Genomic DNA, 21284 nt, shown 5'->3' on the forward strand with positions numbered 1-21284 from the left:
ACCAAAAGACAAAGACTGGCTGAATGGATACAAAAACAAGACCCCTACATATGTTGTCTACAAGAGACCCACCTCAAAACAGGGGACACATACAGACTGAAAGTGAAGGGCTGGAAAAAGATTTTCCATGCAAATAGGGACCAAAAGAAAGCAGGAGTCACAATACTCATATCAGATAAATTAGACTTTAAAACAAAGGCTGTGAAAAGAGACAAAGAAGGTCACTACATAATGATCAAAGGATCAATCCAAGAAGAAGATATAACAATTATAAATATATATGCACCCAACATGGGAGCACCGCAGTATGTAAGACAAATGCTAATAAGTATGAAAGGAGAAATTAACAATAACACAATAAAAGTGGGAGACTTTAATACCCCACTCACACCTATGGATAGATCAACTAAACAGAAAATTAACAAGGAAACACAAACTTTAAACGATACAATAGACCAGTTAGACCTAATTGATAGCTATAGGACATTTCATCCCAAAACAATGAATTTCACCTTTTTCTCAAGCGCACATGGAAAAAAAAAAAAAAAAAAACAGCTTACTTGAAAAAAAAAGAAAAGCATTTCAATGAAATAGCAGTAAATAGAAATTATGATTCCTCCTTCTATGAAATGTCAAACATTAGAAAAAAAAAATAAAATTGTATGTGTGAAAGCAAAAAAAAAAAAAAAGTCACTATGAGGAAATAATGTTCAATAGCAATTCAGAAATTAAGAAAGCAATTTCTTAATATAGACTGATATTAAAGTGACACATGACCAATTTGATACCAAGTGTAAAATAATAGGAAGTTTCAATTACTTCTCAAAAATTGTCAGTCTGAAAATATGAATAATAATGAGCAATAATAATAATAATATGCAATAATATTATTGCAATAATAAGCAATATGAATAATAATAATCACCAGTGATAGTAATATTATCTTTATTGCCTTTTAGCTTGGACAGTAACACATACTATACTTAAGCAGTTAAAAGGCTAAAGTTTCTCTAGAACTAAGCTTAAAAAAAAAAAAAAAGAATACATTCAATTTCCCAGTCTGTAAAGAGAAAAACTTTTTAGATTTCCAAGTCTTAATTAAGCTTCTCAGTAATTCTGGAAAACCATAGCTCAAACAATTTGAATAAAATTATATGTAAAAATGAAGTTTTTATTTCATCCAATTCATGATGGGAACTAGGTCAGATGCTGTCTATGGGGTTGCACAGAGTCGGACACGACCGAAGTGACTTAGCAGCAGCAACATCAAATATAAAATGAGAACTTACATTCCTTAGAGTTGAAACACAAACTAGCCTTTGAAGTATTACTTAGTATTATCATTATGTTAATTTCTTATATCAGAAAACTTGACTCACCTAACATCTGAAATGTTAGGACATTTAAAAAAAAAAAAAAAGAAAAAAAAATGAATAACTTGACAGAATGTTAATTTTGAATTTTAAAAAAGTTACACTTACTTAGAACAGCAAGAAGAAACAATGCCTTAACAAACAGATGATTTTTGCAAGGGCCTGTGTGAATTATAACTTATTATCGTTTAGTTGATAAGTTGTGTCTGACTCTACGTGTGACCCCATGGACTGTAGCCCTCCAGGCTCCTCTGTCCATGGAATATCCCAGACAAGAATACTGGAGTGTGTGGCCATTTTCTCCTCCAAGAGATATTCCTGACCCAGGGATCAAACCTGTGTCTCATGCATTGACAGGTGTGTACTTTACCACTGAGCCAAAAGGTAAGCCTGAATTATAACTACATTACTTTGGATTTCAGCTTTTTAAAAAAAGTGAAGGTGCTTCTTAATTTTAAACATAACTGGAAATATTTGTACTAATATGTCTGTCTATGCAGTTCAACTAATTCAGCCCTTTTTTTTGACATGATAAAGTAACTGGAAACGATGCCAAATATCTTTTGTTACTCCATGCCAACAGATGTTCAATATATAGATGTCATTTAGACAAAAATTGAGAGGAAAGAAATGAAGTCAAGTAATAATGAATTTGAATAAAAAGAACCATAATTATTTTATTGAAATATGTATTGGCCTCGGAAATTAATACTAACCATTTTATGTATCTTTGTTCTATAATTCTATTATCTTCCTATCCTTTCCATTGCCTGAGCTTGATTTCCACCCCATGGAATTCTAATGCCAGAGGGTAATTTTTTTTTCAAAGTAGCCACCATCTGCAAGCACATCAAACCTTGTCTATATACTAGAGAAATAATATGCTTAATACATGTTTGTAAGAGTGTGTCACAAACATAGACAAGGTTCAGTTCAGTTCAGTCGCTCAGCCGTGTCCAACTCTTTGCGACCCCATGAACTGCAGCACGCCAGGCCTCCCTGTTCATCACCAACTCCTGAAGTCCACCTAAACCCAGGCCCATTGAGTCCGTGATGCCATCCAACCATTTCATCCTCTGTCGTCCCCTTCTCCTCCTGCCCTCAATCTTTCCCAGCATCAGGGTCTTTTCCAATGAGTTAGCTCTTTGCACCAGATGGCCAAAGTATTAGAATATCAGCTTCAACATCAGTCCTTCCAATGAATAATCAGGACTGATTTCCTTTAGGATGGACTGGTTGGATCTCCTTGCAGTCCAAGGGACTCTCAAGAGTCTTCTCCAACACCACAGTTCAAAAGCATCAATTCTCGGCACTCAGCTTTCTTTATAGTCCAACTCTCACATCCATACATGACCACTGGAGAAACCATAGCCTTGACTAGACAAGGTAGGGCTTTCTAAACAATGGCTGAATCTAGAGGCCTAAAATTTCACTTTAGGCCTTTCTCTTACCTTCTTTAGATCGTGCTTTTCTCCTCTTCATGGGTCTGATTCTTTCTATTTTTGTGTTTAATATGTATTTATTCGGTTGGGTCTGGTCTTAGTTGCAGCATGTGGGATCTTTTGCTGTGGTAGACTGACTCTCTAGCTATGGAGGGCGGGCAGGCTCAGCAGTTGCTCCAAGGCACGTGAGATCTTAGTTCTCTGACCAGGGATAAAACCTGTGACCCCTGCATTTCAAGGCAGATTCTTAATCACAGGACCACAAGGGAAATCCCTGGTCTGGTTCTTTCTTCTGCGGAAGGCTCTGTTCATCTGGCTGGGAAGATGGCACAGGGAGCGCCAACTTCAGTGTATCTGTAGCCTCTAATTCCAGAGAAAGACAGCACCTTTAGCAATTACTCCAGCAAAAAAAAACAAAATAAATAAATAAAGAGAGAGACTTCCGATTGGCTTCCCTGCTTATTCATGGGATAAGTACTCATAGATAACTGAGCAATCTAGTGCATTAACTTCTTTAAGCCACTTCTTTTTTTCCCCATTTATATAAAAGAAATGTAAATAATAGGACTTTTTCAGTGAGTTATGATGCAGAATAATACTCATTAGATCTAATTGTTTCACCATGCTATTTAGAGCTTCTATATTTTACTGATTTTTATATTTATTGACTTTGTGAAAGGTGAGAAAAGTGTGTTAAAATTGCCTGCAATTTCAGCTCTGTAAATCTTGTTTCATGAGGGCTTATATTAGTAGGTTCATGCAAAGTTAATACTGTTATGTATTTTCTTTTTGTCTGGCTTTAAAATTTTTATTGTCATTAGCTTTCAGTGGTCTTACTGTAAAAACTGTCTGCATTGCATTTATCATTCTTGTGATTTGTAGTGGTTATTATCTTTGGCTTAATAATAGTCTTGCTACCTCATACCTTGAATTATCTTTATACATTTTGTTTATAATATTTGAAATAAGAAAATAAAAAAAAAACAAAAACAAAACTCTATAAACAAATGAATTGGATATCCAGATAATGGAGTTATCAAAGATATTAACATAATACTATCAGATCAGATCAGATCAGTCACTCAGTCGTGTCCAACTCCTTGCGACCCCATGAATCCCAGCATGCCAGGCCTCCCTGTCCATCACCAACACAGATTTATGTCCATCAAGTCAGTGATGCCATCCAGCCATCTCATCCTCTGTTGTCCCCTTCTCCTCCTGCCCCCAATCCCTCCCAGCATCAGAGTCTTTTCCAATGAGTCAACTCCTTGCATGAGGTGGCCAAAGTACTGGAGTTTCATCTTTAGCATCATTCCTTCCAATGAACACCCAGGGCTGATCTCCTTTAGGATGGACTGGTTAGATCTCCTTGCAGTCCAAGGCATTCTCAAGAGTCTTCTCCAATACCACAGTTCAAAAGCATCAATTCTTCAGCACTCAGCCTTCTTCACAGTCCAACTCTCACATCCATACATGACCATAGGAAAAACCATAGCCTTGACTAGACGAACTTTTATTGGCAAAGTAATGTCTCTGCTTTTGAATATGCTATCTAGGTTGGTCATAACTTTCCTTCCAAGGAGTAAGCGTCTTTTAATTTCATAGCTGCAATCACCATCTGCAGTGTTTTTGGAGCCCAGAAAAATAAAGTCTGACACTGTTTCACTGTTTGCCCATCTATTTCCCATGAAGTGATGGGACCAGATCCCATGATCTTCGTTTTCTGAATGTTGAGCTTTAAGCCAACTTTTTCACTCTCCACTTTCACTTTCATCAAGAGGCTTTTTAGTTCCTCTTCACTTTCTGCCATAAGGGTGGTGTCATCTGCATATCTGAGGTTATTGATATTTCTCCCAGCAATCTTGATTCCAGCTTGTGTTTCTTCCAGTCCAGCGTTTCTCATGATGTACTCTGCATATAAGTTAAATAAACAGGGTGACAATTTACAGCCTTGACGTACTCCTTTTCCTATTTGGAACCAGTCTGTTGTTCCATGTCCAGTTCTAACTCTTGCTTCCTGACCTGCATACAAATTTCTCAAGAGGCAGATCAGGTGGTCTGGTATTCCCATCTCTTTCAGAATTTTCCACAGTTTATTGTGATCCACACAGTTCAAAGCTTTGGCATAGTCAATAAAGCAGAAATAGATGTTTTTCTGGAACTCTCCTGCTTTTTCCATGATCCAGCAGATGTTGGCAATTTGATCTCTGGTTCCTCTGCCTTTTCTAAAACCAGCTTGAATATCAGGAAGTTCACCGTTCACATATTGCTGAAGCCTGGCTTGGAGAATTTTAAGCATTACTTTACTAACGTGTGAGATGAGTGCAATTGTGCGGTAGTTTGAGCATTCTTTGACATTGCGTTTCTTTGGGATTGGAATGAAAACTGATCTTTTCCAGTCCTGTGGCCACTGCTGAGTTTTCCAAATTTGCTGCCATATTGAGTGTAGCACTTTCACAGCATCATCTTTCAGGATTTGGAATATCTCAACTGGAATTCTATCACCTCCACTAGCTTTGTTCGTAGTGATGCTTTCTAAGGCCCACTAGACTTCACATTCCAGGATGTCTGGCTCTAGGTCAGTGATCACACCATCGTGATTATCTGGGTCATGAAGATCTTTTTTGTACAGTTCTTCTGTATATTCTTGCCATCTCTTCTTAATATCTTCTGCTTCTGTTAGGTCCATACCATTTCTGTCCTTTATCGAGCCCATTTTTGCATGAAATGTTCCTTTGGTATCTGATTTTCTTGACGAGGTCTCTAGTCTTTCCCATTCTGTTGTTTCCCTCTATTTCTTTGCATTGATCGCTGAAGAAGGCTTTCTTATCTCTTCTTGCTATTCTTTGGAACTCTGCATTCAGATGTTTATATCTTTCCTTTTCTCCTTTGCTTTTAGCTTCTCTTCTTTTCACAGCTATTTGTAAGGCCTCCCCAGATAGCCATTTTGCGTTTTTGCATTTCTTTTCCATGGGGATGGTCTTGATCCCTGTCTCCTGTACAATGTCACGAACCTCATTCCATAGCTCATCAGGCACTCTATCTATCAGATCTAGGTCCTTAAATCTATTTCTCACTTGCACTGTATAATCATAAGGGATTTGATCTAGATCATACCTGAATGGTCTAGTGGTTTTCCCTACTTTCTTCAATTTAAGTCTGAATTTGGCAATAAGGAGTTTATGGTCTGAGCCACAGTCAGCTCCTGGTCTTGTTTTTGCTGACTGTATAGACCTTCTCCATCTTTGGCTACAAAGAATATAATCAATCTGATTTTGTGTTGACCATCTGGTGATGTCCATGTATAGAGTCTTCTCTTGTGTTGTTGGAAGAGGGTGTTTGTTATGACCAGTGCATTTTTTTGGCAAAACTCTATTAGCCTTTGCCCTGCTTCATTCTGTATTCCAAGGCCAAATTTGCCTGTTACTCCAGGTGTTTCTTGACTTCCTCCTTTTGCATTCCAGTCCCCTATAATGAAAAGGACATCTTTTTTGGGTGTTAGTTCTAAAAAGTCTTGTAGGTCTTCATAGAACCGTTCAACTTCAGCTTCTTCAGTGTTACTGTTTGGGGCGTACTGTGATTACTGTGATATTGAATGGTTTGCCCTGGAAACGAACAGAGATCATTCTGTCGTTTTTGAGATTGCATCCAAGTACTGCATTTCAGACTCTTTCGTTGACCATGATGGCCACTCCATTTCTTCTGAGGGCTTCCTGCCCGCAGTAGTAGATATAATGGTCATCTGAGTTAAATTCACCATTCCAGTCCATTTCAGTTGGCTGATTCCTAGAATGTCGGCCTTCACTCTTGATGTCTCTTGTTTGACCACTTCCAATAAGAATAACATAAGTATAACATAATACTATAGACTCAATATTATTTTAATTAGTAATTAATCTGAGTGTGACCTGGCTTTCTCTCACATGAGCCTGTCCACACATCCAGTTCTCATTTTCCTATCCCTGTGACCTGCTGAAAGCTCTTCTCACCTTGTCAAGTGTAAGGTCTTCTCAGCTTCTCAACCATCTCTGCTGGAATTGCCAGATGCCATTATGGAAAAACTAGCCCTAAATCTGGATTCACTGTGCTAGTTTGCATTGTTCTCTTGATCATTATTCTTTCTGTTGCTAACTCTTTGATACACTCATATATGTTTCTATATACTTTTTTCTCTATTTTCTGCTTATTCTCAGGCATGTTTTGCAAAATTTCTAGCCCTTTTGCTGAAAGTAGAACAATTTCAGACTGTTTTTCAATTTAGTTAGAACGATTTCCCCAAGACAATTTTTAGAGGGAATATTGGTCCTATGGGCTTCCCTGGTGGTTCAGATGGTAAAAAAAACTGCTTGCAATTCAAGGGACTTGGGTTTGATCCCTGAGTTGGAAAGATCCCCTGGAGAGAGGAATGGCAGCCCACTACAGTATTCTTGCCTGGGAAATCCCAAGGACCGAGAGGCCTGGCGGGCTACCGTCCATGTGGGCTACAGTCACAAAGAGTCAGACAGGACTGAGCAACCAGGTACTCATGCACACATGGGTACCATATGTCTCTGGCATACAATCCATTAAAAGCTACAGCCTCTTCCTCACTCTGGTCTGGTTTCCAAGGGGTATTTTTGTTCTTTCTCTATAACTTCTTTCTTTCTCTGTTCTTAGACCATGTTGGGGCTTCCCTGATGGCTCAGGTGGTAAAGAATCCCCCTGCAGTGCAGGAAACGTCATCCCTGGGTCAGGAAGAGACTTTGGAGAAGGAAATGACAACGCACTCCAGTATTCTTGGCTGGGAAATCCCATGGACAGAGGAGCCTGGTGGACTACTGTCTGTGGGATCTCAAAGAGTTGGACCCGACTGAGTAAGCACACACACAGAGAATGTTGGTTACCATTTATTCTGTATAGTCTTGCTGAAAGTAAAGTAAAATGTCAGCTCTTATTTATTGCTTAGTAGGAGATGTTTGAATGCTTTTAACCCCAAATACCTCAAATTTTAATAGAAAGCCCATATCAATTATATATAAGATATCCTATATATTTGACATCTGGACTAAAATTAGGAAAGGGAATTTAGAGGGACATAAGGATATCTCACAGTCCTTTGCCCCAGTGACTTAATCCATCTTGTCATATGCATTAGTTTTATAATTCATGCAAAATAGTTCTGATGCTTAAAGGACTCCTGGCTACTGACTCATGTCTTTATCTGCACTACTGGCCAGGCTTGACAACATAAGAAAAGTCTTGGACTGCCTATTGCCTTTGGGAGAAGGAGAGAATCAAATACATGGGCTTAAGTTTCTTTTTTAACCCTAGAATGTTATTTCCTGATTTAATACAAGTTTCTCAAGAAATGATTCACATTTAGTGTCAATTGTTTCACAAGCCCAGTATTTTTGGAAACTTGACTTTAACCATGAAGGTTGAAAATGAAATACACTCTGGGGATGAACATATTGAAAGACATGAGTAAGATGCTAAAAACCTCAAGACATATCTGAGTTGGTATTTTATTTTTTGCCTGAATGTATATTTATGTCTGTGATGTAACTAACTTCAGAAGATGAGTTGTCTAATGTTTGAGAGAGTGTCAGCATTTTTAAATCAAATCACAATTTTTGCTAAATGCAATACTATCAGGAAAGTAAAATTTCTATCCATGAAAGATACGTTAAGCAAACACAGACTGTAATTTCCAGTTACTAAGAATAGATAAGTAAGCTGTTTATGCTTATTAGTGTATGCTGCTTAGTCTCTCAGTTGTGTCCAATGCTTTGTGAACCCATGGACTGCAGCCCTCCAGGCTCATTTATCCATGGGGCTTCTCCAGACAAGAATACTGGAGTGGGTTGCCATGCCCTCCTCCAGAGGATCTTCTGGATTGAACCCAGGTCTCCACATTGCAGGTGGATTCTTTACCATCTGAGTCACCAGGGAGGCCTGTATTTACATATAACTTATTACTAAAAGAAATTCTTGTCTTCCAGTACATTCTAACTGGTTCCCAGTTGTGCAATTCTTTCTGTGAAATGTCTGATTCTATTACTAATTTTCTCTTCCTATGGAAGCTGTGAATATACATCTGTTTGTAATTAGTTAACCAAAGGCTAATAAAAATTAATTTGAATTTGCTTGGGACTCACTAGCTTTGGACAATCTCACTAATATCCACATTTTGCTGCTATGCTTTTCCTACCTACATTCTTGTAGGGTCTCTCCTTAAAGCCTGGGGCATTATTACTGGGAGTTTCTACTGTGAAATGTGATCAGATAGGATCCTCTTCATGCTTCCAGTTGGGCCTTTTTTTTTTTTTTTTTTTGCTGTTTGGAAACTATTTTGAAGACTTCCCTGGTGGTCCAAGGACTAGGACTTTGTGCTCCCAATGTAGGGTGCCCAGGTTCAATCCTTGGTTGAGGCACTAGATCCCACCTGCCACAATTAAAGATTCCATGTGCCACAAGACCTGGTCTAGCCAAATAAATAAATGAATATATATTTTCAGAAAAGAAAATAGAAACTATTTTGGCTGGCACGTGTGACCCATCCCGGTTCTTGGAACTTCTTTTCCGTCTGAGAATGGTCCTCTCTATGTAGGTTTCAGTTGTTTTGAAGCTTCTGCACCACAAAAACTTTGAGGCTGCATAAAGAAGTGCGTCCTTTGTTATCATCACTTTGTTAAAGCCATATTCCTTGCCGAAACTGAAAAGAACACTCTACCTAAATCTGCAACTGACTTTGTCCAAAGTAGGTTTCACTTGCTCCTCAATCTGTCTCATTGTCTCAATTGGACCAAGCTTTGTCAATTTCTTTTAAAAGACTGGCATCTATCCTGGTGCTCAATATTGAATCCATGGGACTGGTCTAGAGAAGGCTCTCTTGTCATTATCTTGTTCCTCTCATCCCTGACTCATTGACTCATTTGGCTGGTGCAAAACAAAAACTAAGGCAAATGTTAAAAACAAATGAAAGAAAATACAAAAACCAAAAAAGCTCCCCCTCCATGATAACCTCACTCTTGACAAGCCCCATTATTCTATGCATATAAACTCACATAAAGAGACACTTAGAATCAAGAAAGTGAGGTTATAAACCACCAGTTTATCAGACAGATATGGTCAAACTGCAAATCTAGATTCAAACATTTACAGAATCTTGACGACTTCCCTATATATTTACTTTATCTTCACAGGAGAACAACATCTATGCTTTTATTCTTTTATTGGTAATCACCATCCATTTGATAGAAACTATATATTTGGCCTGATATTTGGAGTGTGAAATTTGTCTGTTTATGGAAAATGCATATAGTTGACAGTCACATGGGCACGACCCAGGTCAGTCACTATGTGAGTTGGTCAAATGATGTATTCTCTTCAAACCTCAATTTCTTCCTATTAAAAATATGAGTTTCAGGCTGTATAACATCAAATAAGGAAGAATATTAAAAAATGAATGCTCTTTGTAAGATAGGGATTTGGGAATGAATGAGATAATGTGCATCTAATCTGTGTCATCACTGAGGGATAAAGCTAGGATTTTGTTGAGCTCTAAAGGGAGCTATGCTTATTTAAAGATGTTTCTAGGGACCATTTCTGTTAATGCCTTTATATACTTTTATGAAGTCAGTGAAATCACCAGTGGAAGGTAATGAGCAACTTCACTTAGCAATTATCTTTCTGCCATGCTTAATGGGAGAGTAGTGTCCTGACAGAGGCAATGACCCTTCAACCTAGCTTACCCACTTCACTCAGATGTTCCAAGTGAACAAACATGTTTGTTTTTTTAGTTTTTTAAACCAAAGATTGTAGTTTTCTCCCTTTCCTCTTCTCCTTTCCTCCCTTTCTTCTTTCCTTCCTTCCTTCCTTCTCTGCCTTCCTGTCTTTGTCCATCTATCTCTTTTTCTCTTTCTCTCTCTTCCCTTTTCCTCCCACCTTCCTCTCTCCTTCTCTCCCTTTCTTTCCTGTCTTAATTAAATTAAGACAGTGGTTTAAAATATATAAATATTTTTGGTCTGATTTTGACAATAGGCCAAATTATCTTGGGACTCGGTGGCATTCATATTCTTGTCTTTTCATTATTTTGCCTTTCCTTTGTAATTTCTTTCCTTGTAACTCATTAAGATTTTTTCTTTGCCAAACTAGGTTATTCTTAAGTACCTTCTTAGTGTTGGAAAAAACAGCGAGTTTTCCACAGTACAATGGAAAGTAATTTGTTAAACTATTATATATTAAATTCTTAAATAAAATCTATTTAAGTGGATGATAGTGCTAGCTCCGCCCACCCCCCCCCCCAATTCTCTTGGAAATAATAGTACAAGTCATATTATTAATTCATTTAAAGTTTCCTTTTGACAGTTTAATTATAGTGACTCCTATATACTCAGTTTATACTAGTTTTACAGCTTTAATCAGTTACTATGAAGTTGTTTTAACACCTCTCATGTTCTGAACTACATGTTTCATGCTTCTTTCCATGTGTGCAAAAAACAGTACTGCCTCCCAAGTACTTAAATTTTTTCAAGGTATTTATTTGATATTTTAGGCTCTACTCATATTTGCTACATTTGAAGGCTATATTCTTAACAGTAAACTATATGTTTCTATCATAAATTTAGGGCTGACCACTTTCCCTGAACCATGGCTCAGGACCCATCTTTAGCTGCAGTTTTATGAGGTCAGTTATTTTGCTTTCCAATTCTGTCTGTTAAACTAATTCCCTACTCTGTGGTTTTCCGACTCCACCCATTATTCTCTCTGAAAAGAGTGCCATACTGGGGATGTGTTTTCCTTTCTCAGTGGTAAATCACTGGAGAAATGCTTACTTTGTAACCCAGAGTGTTCCCTTTCCATAGTTACAGACTTTTTTTTGACACAACCGTATATGTTCATTCTATTAGTGCATTAATAAGACCTCTTTTGGTCTCAAGAACCAGGGAACATTCTGAAAGCCAGTTTAAACCAAAAAGGGAATTTATTAGCTATTATAATTGAATGTCTTGGGGGCATTCAGGCAGATATATCAAGATGCCTAAAAAAAAATCTGTTAACCTGCAGACTATTTCTTCCCACCTCTTGGTTCTGCTGTCCTCTGTGTCATCTTTACTTCCAAGTTTCCATTGGTGACTTCGAGCATCTCTTGGCTTACATCCTCACAGCCCAGAAAACCTAGCAGAGCAAGACTTTCTCCTTTCAACTGTTCCAGCAAACTTCCCTGAACTGTCATTCCAGGCTTGCCTGTCTTAAGACTTGAGCTCTGGCCAAGGGGTTGTAATACATCAGACCTGGAGCCAATGCCTATGCCTGGAGCCTGGAGGATGAGGATGAACGCCACATTTATAGTGGAACTGTGGATTAGGAGTCTGGGAAAGGTACTGTTCCAAGGAAACTTGGTCTTTAAAATACAGGCATACGTGTGTGCTAATTTTCTTCAGTCACGTTCACCTCTGTGCAACCCTGTGGAATGTAGCCTGCCAGGCTTCTCTGTTCATGGGATTCTCCAGGCAAGAACACTGACGTGTAGACAGGATGGATAAATAATATTTAAGAAAGTGTTTCTTGTGAAAATTTTCCTACTAAACTCTTTTCAATATATTCATTCTTCAGAATAAAATTTGTCTTCTATAGCTGAGTATCTATTTTACTTCAAACTTTGGTCCACTTACTCTAGTCTTATAAGCAGCCCCCTTATCAATTAGATGAATGTTTTCATTATGCCACTGCCTTCATGTCTAATATAGTGTTCTCTTTTATAAAATTGTTATGAATCCTCCCATCTATCCCTCAATACCCTACTCAAATCTTACCATTTCCAAAACACTTTCCTTAGGCATCTGAGTCCAAGATGCTATATCTTGCTTTTGAACTCCAAATAATTTTATTGTTTACTGTGTTTCCACATCTTTATTTATTTTATTGTGCATATCTATAAAGCTCATAACTTGCCACTTGTTGTTAGTTGCATTTTGGATATCATTTGAAAAAGATCACAAAGGTGAAAACTTGAGATGAATTCACTAATGAGTCCAAATGAGATTGGGTATTATGAACTTTAAGAGAATTTGCACATATACTTGATAAAACACTCTGTACATATATGTGCAATACTTTATTTTGGTGGGGATTAAAAACTTTTATCTGTAAAAAAGATTAAAATCTATACATGTGGATTAAAATGTTTCCTTCTGTAGTGCTCCACAGTTAGCATTCCCTAGATTATGGTGAAGTACTCTTTGTTTATGCCAATTTTTTATTTCCTTTGTTATAGCTGCTGCCATAATAATAATTATATATTCAAATGTTCATAATCTGGAAACTTGGTTTAGTAATAAATGTGTTTTTGTTGTTTTCTTGTTATATTCTAACTCTGTGTTTCTTTTATATAACCAAATAAAAATATTGGTTGACTAATTCAAAATTTCTTTTCTGGTTTGATATCTTTACTCCTCACTGTCTGTTGCTATTCTTAACACATCCTGAGTTTGTGACTTTCATTTCATTATTGGTAGTATAAATCAATGTTAATATTTTGAAGCTTGCAGCTTGGGAGCCAATAAAATGAGCTTATTGTTAACAAATCTGCTTACATTTTACTTTGTAATAGTACCTCTTTGTAAAAGAGGTACTATTATGGATTGAATTATATCTCCCCAAAACTCATTTTGAAGCCCTAAACCTCAATGTGACTGTTTTTGAGGATACGGCCTTTAAAGAGATAATTAAGGATAAATTAGGTCATAAGGGTAGGTTCTTAATTTAGTAGGACTGATGTCCTTATATGAAGAAGAAGAGACACCAGTAATGCCTGTGCATAAAGAAAAGGCTAGGGCTTCCCTGGTGGTTCACTGTTAAAGAATGCACCTATCAATGCAGGAGATACGTGTTTGATTCCTGGTCCGGGAAGATCCCACGTGCCACAGCACAATGAAGCCTGTGAGGCACAACTACTAAACCCACATGTTGCAACTACTGGAGACTGAATGCTATAGAGTCCATGCTTAGCAAGATGAGAACCTGTGCATGACAACTAGAGAGTAGCCCCAGCTCGCCACAACTAGAGAAAATGTCATGCAACAATGAAGACCTAGTGTAAGGCCCAAATAAATAAATAAAAGAGAAGACCAGATGAGGATGCATTAAGGAGGCAGCCTTTCTTTCCTGGGCAAAACCAAACCTACTAACACTTTGATGTTGAACTTACAGTCTCCAGAACAGTGTGGAAATTAATTTCTGTTGGTTCAGCCGCCCAATCTATGGTATTTTCTTATGGCAGCCCTAGCATAATATTATATGTATAATCAGCTTTGTAGCATTGCATTTATCTGACTTGGTTTTCAAATTTTTTTTTATTAGTTTAAAGCTATTTCTAAAATTCAGTAAGATGATCTGAGTTGAACCCAAAAGTCTAGAGGATTTCAAGCATGGCTGCACTCTAGTCATTTATCACTGAACCTGAGTCTCAAGGTAAAAGGTTAATAAACTCCTCCACCGTTTCCCACTGCCAAGCTTTGAACCTTGAAAATGGTGATGAAGTACCAGAAGCTAGTTCTAGCTTTCTAAGAATAAGTTTGGAAACTTTGTAAGAGTGCTGTAGATCTTGGCTTTGTTATAATAATGTACATTATCTCGCTGGGTGGAATCGTGTTGAGGACATCTGCACCTGAATTAGATACACACAAATGAGTTGTGATAAACTGATATTCTTAGGGGCTTGATAGGATCTGTCTCTCTGCCATATGATACTAAGTTGGCTAAAGTCTTTTACTGTTCATCAGTGTGCTAATGTGATTACTTTTAGAGCAGACAGATGCTTGGATCTAGGATTTTCAGAAATGCTTATTTGGCATCAAAGAGATTATAAATCTATGTATGTGATTAAAGTAAAGACACCGGCAGACTGATATATAGACTTGTGATTTGGCCATTCACAGCAATGTCTAAGGAGTTGCCTCTAAGCTGCCAAAAGAGCTATTCAATGTACTTGTGTAAATTTAAAGATGACAATTTAGTGAAACATATCAGTTATGCTAGTTTTGACATAAAGAGCAAGAGAATTTTGGTAAGTTCAATGGTTGTTTTATATTTTAATTTTACATTTATGTCATTTTTTTTAGCTATTATATATTTTTCATTACCTGATCATGATTTGAGCTTAGATTTGATGGAAATTGTCAAAGACGACTGCAGCAAAGTTATGGAGACATAACTTTTTAGCATGTTTAAGCAGATTTGTACATTTTGGAATAAGTAAAAAGTGGCATAAATAAAAAATAGTTAGCACTGTTTTATTAATAATAAGAGCTGAGTGCTATGTGCTAAATTCTACATTAAATTCATATACACTTATCACATTTAATCCTTCAAATGACCCTATGAGATAGATGCTATTTTGTAGATGATTGAGTCACAAAGGGGTAAGGAAACCACTCAAGCTGAAGAACTAAGAAGAGCTTTGAACCCAGGCCCTCCATTCTAGAGCCTTTGTTCAGAACTGCTCACCTCCATGGGGCCTCCATGTGCCAATGTGAGCACGTATTAGCACATTTATTCAGTAATGGGTTAATAATGTTTGCAGATGCTACCACAGTTTTGGTGTGAATATAACCTTTGTTGGCTTGCCGAGTGGCACTAGTGGTAAAGAACCTGCCTGCCAATGCAGGAGGCATAGAGATGTAGGTTTGATCTCTGGTTCAGGAAGATCCCCTGGAGGTGGGCATGGCAACCCACTCCAGTATTCTTGCCTGGAGAATCCCATGGACGGAGAAGCCTGGCAGGCTACTGTCTACAGGGTTGCAAAGAACCGAAGTGACTTAGCACACACACACATGTAACTTTTGTTAATATTGTGTAATTTTCTAGATAGTTTATTAAATTGAATTCTAATTTATCAGTGGTTCATAAAATCATGAACAGCTGGGGAGAAGGGTCTGGTCTTTATCCAAACCCTTATTTATCTTTAATTAAAGAACTATAACAACTGCATGGTTTGTTGAATTTTTATATAAAGATTTATTTCTTTTTAGTTCATTTTAGATTTGCTATAATTTTTCATGGGACAATTGTTAATATTATTTGTTTTTACTGATTAGGCAAAGAAACCATATTTCAAGTGACATGATTCAGATTATATGGTGAATAAATTGTGGAACTGGGTATTCCTCCCTTTTTTCATTAAAATTCTTATGCTCTTGAAAATAATATAGATTACTAGGAATTTCTAGGGTATCTAAAAGATATTTCCAAAGTGAAGAATCTCATATTTAAATAAATAATAAGCTTAATCAATAACCTGGCTTAATATACATATACACACATCTATACACGCTTACACGCATTGAGCTATTTCAAATCCTGAAGCATGAAGCTGTGAAAGTGCTGCACTCAATATGCCAGAAAATTTAGAAAACTCAGCAGTGGCCACAGGATTGGAAAAAGTCAGTTATCATTCCAATCCCAAAGAAAGGCAATGCCAAAGAATGCTCAAACTACCACACAATTGCACTCATCTCACACACTAGTAAAGTAATGCTCAAAATTCTCTAAGCCAGGCTTCAGCAATACGTGAACGGTGAACTTCCAGATGTTCAAGCTGGTTTTAGAAAAGGCAGAGGAACCAGAGATCAAATTTCCAACATCCACTGGATCATGGAAAAAGCAAAAGAGTTCCAGAAAAACATCTATTTCTGCTTTATTGACTATGCCAAAGCCTTTGACTGTGTGGATCACAATCAACTGTGGAAAATTCTGAAAGAGATGGGAATACCAGACCACCTGACCTGCCTCTTGAGAAATCTGTATGCAGGTCAGGAAGCAACAGTTAGAACTGGACATGGAACAACAGACTGGTTCCAAATAGGAAAAGGAGTACATCAATGCTGTATATTGTCACTCTGCTTATTTAACTTATATGCAGAGTACATCATGAGAAACGCTGGACTGGAAGAAACACAAGCTGGAATCAAGATTGCTGGGAGAAATATCAATAACCTCAGATATGCAGATGACACCACCCTTATGGCAGAAAGCAAAGAGGAACTAAACAGCCTCTTGATGAAAGTGAAAGAGGAGAGTGAAAAAGTTGGCTTAAAGCTCAACATTCAGAAAACAAAGACCGTGGCATCTGGCCCCATCACTTCATGGGAAATAGATGGGGAAACAGTGGAAACAGTGTCAGACTTTATTTTTCTGGGCTCTAAAATCACTGCAGGTGGTGATTGCAGCCATGAAATTAAAAGACACTTACTCCTTGAAAGGAAAGTTATGACCAACCTAGATAGCATATTCAAAAGCAGAGACATTACTTTGCCAACAAAGGTCCATCTACTCAAGGCTATGGTTTTTCCAGTGGTCATGTATGGATGTGAGAGTTGGACTGTGAAGAAAGCTGAGCGCCGAAGAATTGATGCTTTTGAACTGTGGTGTTGGAGAAGACTCTTGAGAGTCCCTTGGACTGCAAGGAGATCCAACCAGTCCATTCTAGAGGAAATCAGTCTTGGGTGTTCTTTAGAAGGAATGATGCTAAAGCTGAAACTCCATGTGAAGAGTTGACTCATTGGAAAAGACTCTGATGCTGGGAGCAATTTGGGGCAGGAGGAGAAGGGGACGACAGAGGATGAGATGGCTGGATGGCATTACTGACTCGATGGATATAAGTTTGGGTGAACTCCGGGACTTTGTGATGGACAGGGAGGCCTGGCATGCTGCAATTCATGGGGTCGCAAAGAGTCGGATATGACTGAGTGACTGAATTGAACTGAACATGCATTATAAACACACATTTATATTATATATTTATATATGATATATGTTTCTATATGTAAATGTATGTGGGTATAATATTTACATATATAAATATATATTTATGACCGGCTTTGTGGGTACTCTCTTTCTCTGTTTGTCTTTCTGTTTCTCTGTACACTCACACACACAGATCTTTCAAAACAGATCACAGTAGTGCTAGCATTTGAACTTGCAGATATTTTAGGGATATGTACATTGGAATCATATTATTTGCTACAGCTGGTAAAGAATCTGCCTGCCATGTGGGAGACCTGAGATCAATCACTGTGTTGGGAAGATCCCCTGGAGAAGCGAATGGCAACCCAATCCAGTATTCTTGCCTGGAGAATTCCATGGACAGAGGAACCGGCAGGCTACAGTCCATGGAGTTGCAAACAGTAAGACACGACTTAGTGATTTTCACTTTCCTTTAATTACTTTTAGCAATGTTTTAGGGATCCTGATGTGAACTATTCACCTTCCCATCTTTCTTGGTTGCACCAAATTGAAAAATTGGGAGGTGGTCCTAAGATGGCAGAGGAATAGGATGGGGAGGCCACTTTCTCTCCCCAAAATTCATCAAAAGAACATCTGAACGCTGAGCAAATTCCACAAAACAACTTCTGAATGCTGGCAGAGGACATCAGGTACCCAGAAAAGCAGCCCATTTTCTTCAAAAGGAAGTAGGGAAAAATATAAAAGACAAAAAGAGAACAAAAGAGGTAGGGATGGAGCTCCATCCCAGGAAGGAAGTCTTAAAAAAGGGAGAAGTTTCCAAACACCAGGCAACACTCTCGCTGCCAAGTCTGTGGCGAGCCTTGGAACAACAGAGGGCAACATAATGGGGAGGAAAAATAAATAAATAATTAAAACCCACAGATTATGTGCCCAATGGTAACTCCCCCAGTGGAGAAGCAGTGCAGACGCCTGCACCCGCCACTAGCAAGTGGGGGCTGGGCAGGGAGGCGCAGGCTGCATTGCTTAGAGTAAGGACCAGACCTGAATGCTCCGAGGGCAATTTGAGGGAACTAACTTGGGCTAGCAAACCAGACTGTGGGATAGCTACCATGCGAAAAGCCCTAACCTAAGACACCATCAGGCCCGCTCACAGAACAAAGGACTGAGCAGTGATAGCCAGCTGCAGACCGACCTATCCCCCTCCAGTGACAGGCAGATGAGGGCAGCCAGAGCTGGAAGGGGGCAATCACAGCCCTAAAGAGGCATTATCTACCAAACTGCAAGCAGGCTTTGTTGCTAACCAAGACTTCTTGGGATTCTGGACGGTCAACATCCGCCTGAGAAGTTGGGCCAGTTGTACACTCAGAAAACTAAGCGACAGAGATGGGGAGTCCATAAGTCACAGCGACCGACCTGGAAAGGGCACAAAATGCAGGCCCAAACGAGTCTGCGCCTCTGAGGACTACCCAAGTACCTGAACCTGAACGGCTTAGACCTGGGAAGAGCATACAACCCAGGGCTGGCCTCAGACAGTTCCCAGCAGAGCAACCTAGAGCCTAAGCAGTGTAGGCATGGAAAGCACACATGCCGTGAGTGGGGATAAACCCAGTGTGGCCAAGATACTGCGAGTACACGCCAGTGTTATTTGTTTGCTGAGTACCCCCCTCCCCACAGCACGACTGAACAAGTGAATCTAAAAAAGTGTCCACCACCGCCCCCTTGTGTCAGGGTGGAAATTAGACACTGAAGAGACCAGCAAACAGAAACAGCTAAAACAGAGGGAATAGCCTTGGAAGTGAAAGGTGCAATAGATTAAAACCCTGTAGTTAGTTCACTTTCACGTTCCTGCATTGGAAAAGGAAATGGCAACCAACTCCACTGTTCTTGCCTGGAGAATCCCAGGGATGGGAGAGCCTGGTGGGCTGCCATCTATGGGGTCACACAGAGTCAGACACAACTGAAGTGACTTAGCAGCAGCAGCAGTAGTTAGTGCCAACTACATAGGAAGAGGCCTATAGATCTTGAGAAATATAAGCCAGATCAAGGAACTATCCGAAAATGAACTGACCCCACACTGTCCACAACAACACCAGAGAAAGTCCTAGATATATTTTTACTATCATTCTTTAATTTAAAATTAAAAAAAAAAATGTTTAAGTCCTCTATTACTCCTTTAATTTTCATTTTTATAACCTATTATTACTTTGCAAAAAAAAAAAAAAGAGAGAGAGAGACCCTATTTTTTAAAGCAAACATATATATATATACACACACATATATTTTATAATTTTAGTGACTTTTTTTTCATTAATATTGTATTTTTGAAAATCCAACTTCTACTCTAGACTTTTAATCTTTGCTTTTTGGTATTTGTTATCAATTTTGTACCTTTAAGAACCCACTCTTCAGTACCTATTTTTACTTGGGAGCGAGATTACTGGCTTGACTGCTCTCTCCCCCTTTGGACTCTCCTTTTTCTCCACCAGGTCACCTCTATCTCCTCCCTCCCCTTTCTCTTCTCTACCCAACTCTGTGAATCTCTTTGTGTGTTCCAGATGGTGGAGAACACTTAGGGAAGTGATTACTGGCTGGATCTGTCTCTCTCCTTTTGATTCCCCCTTTTCTCCTCCTGGGCACCTCTGTCTCCTTCCTCCCTCTTCTTTTCTCTGTATAACTCTGTGAACATTTCTGAGCGGTCCAGACTGTGGAGTGCACATAAGGAAATGATTACTGGCTAGCTTGCTCTCTTCTCTTTTGAGTCCATCTCATCTCATCCTGACCACCTCTATCTCCCTCCTCCCACTTCTCTTCTCCATGTAACACTGTGAACCTCTCTGGGTGTCCTCATTGTGGTGTCCCTCACTTTTCATCTTTAACCTAGATGTTTTGTCAACGGTGTTGTATAGATGGAGAAGTCTTGAGGCCACTGTAAAAATAAGACTGAAAACCAGAAGCATGAGGCTTAAGTCCCAATCCTGAGAACACCAGAGAACTCCTGACTTCAGGTAACATTAATCAACAGGAGCTCATCAAATGCCTCCATACCTACACTGAAACCAAGCACCACCCAAGGGCCAACAAGTTCCAGAGCAAGACATACCACACAAATTCTCCAGCAACACAGGAATACAGCCCCGAGCTTCAATATACAGGCTCCCCAAAGTCACTCCAAATCCACTGACATCTCATAACTCATTACTGGACACTTCATTGCACTCAAGAGAGAAGAAATCCAGATCCACCCACCACAACACTGACACAAACTTCCCTAACCAGGAAACCTTGACAAGCCTCCCATACAACCCCACCCACAGTAAGGAAACTCCACAATAAAGAGAACTCCACAAACTGCCAGAATACAGAAAGGCCACCCCAAACGCAGCAATATAAACAAGATAAAGAGACAGAGAAAAACCCAGCAGGTAAAGGAACAGGATAAATGCCCACCAAACCAAACAAAAGAGGAAGAGATAGGGAATCTACCTGATAAAAATTCTGAATAATGATAGTGAAAATGATCCAAAATCTTGAAATCAAAATGGAATAACAGATAAATAGCCTGGAGACAAGGATCGAGAAGATGCAAGGAAGGTTTAACAAGGACCTAGAAGAAATACAAAAGAGTCAATATATAATGAATAATGCAATAAATGAGATCAAAAACACTCTAGAGGCAACAAATAGTAGAATAACAGAGGCAGAAGATAGGATTAGTGAGGTAGAAGACAGAATGGTAGAAATA

This window comes from Bos mutus, chromosome 1 (assembly GCF_027580195.1).
Source record: "Bos mutus isolate GX-2022 chromosome 1, NWIPB_WYAK_1.1, whole genome shotgun sequence".
Lineage (NCBI taxonomy): Eukaryota > Metazoa > Chordata > Mammalia > Artiodactyla > Bovidae > Bos > Bos mutus.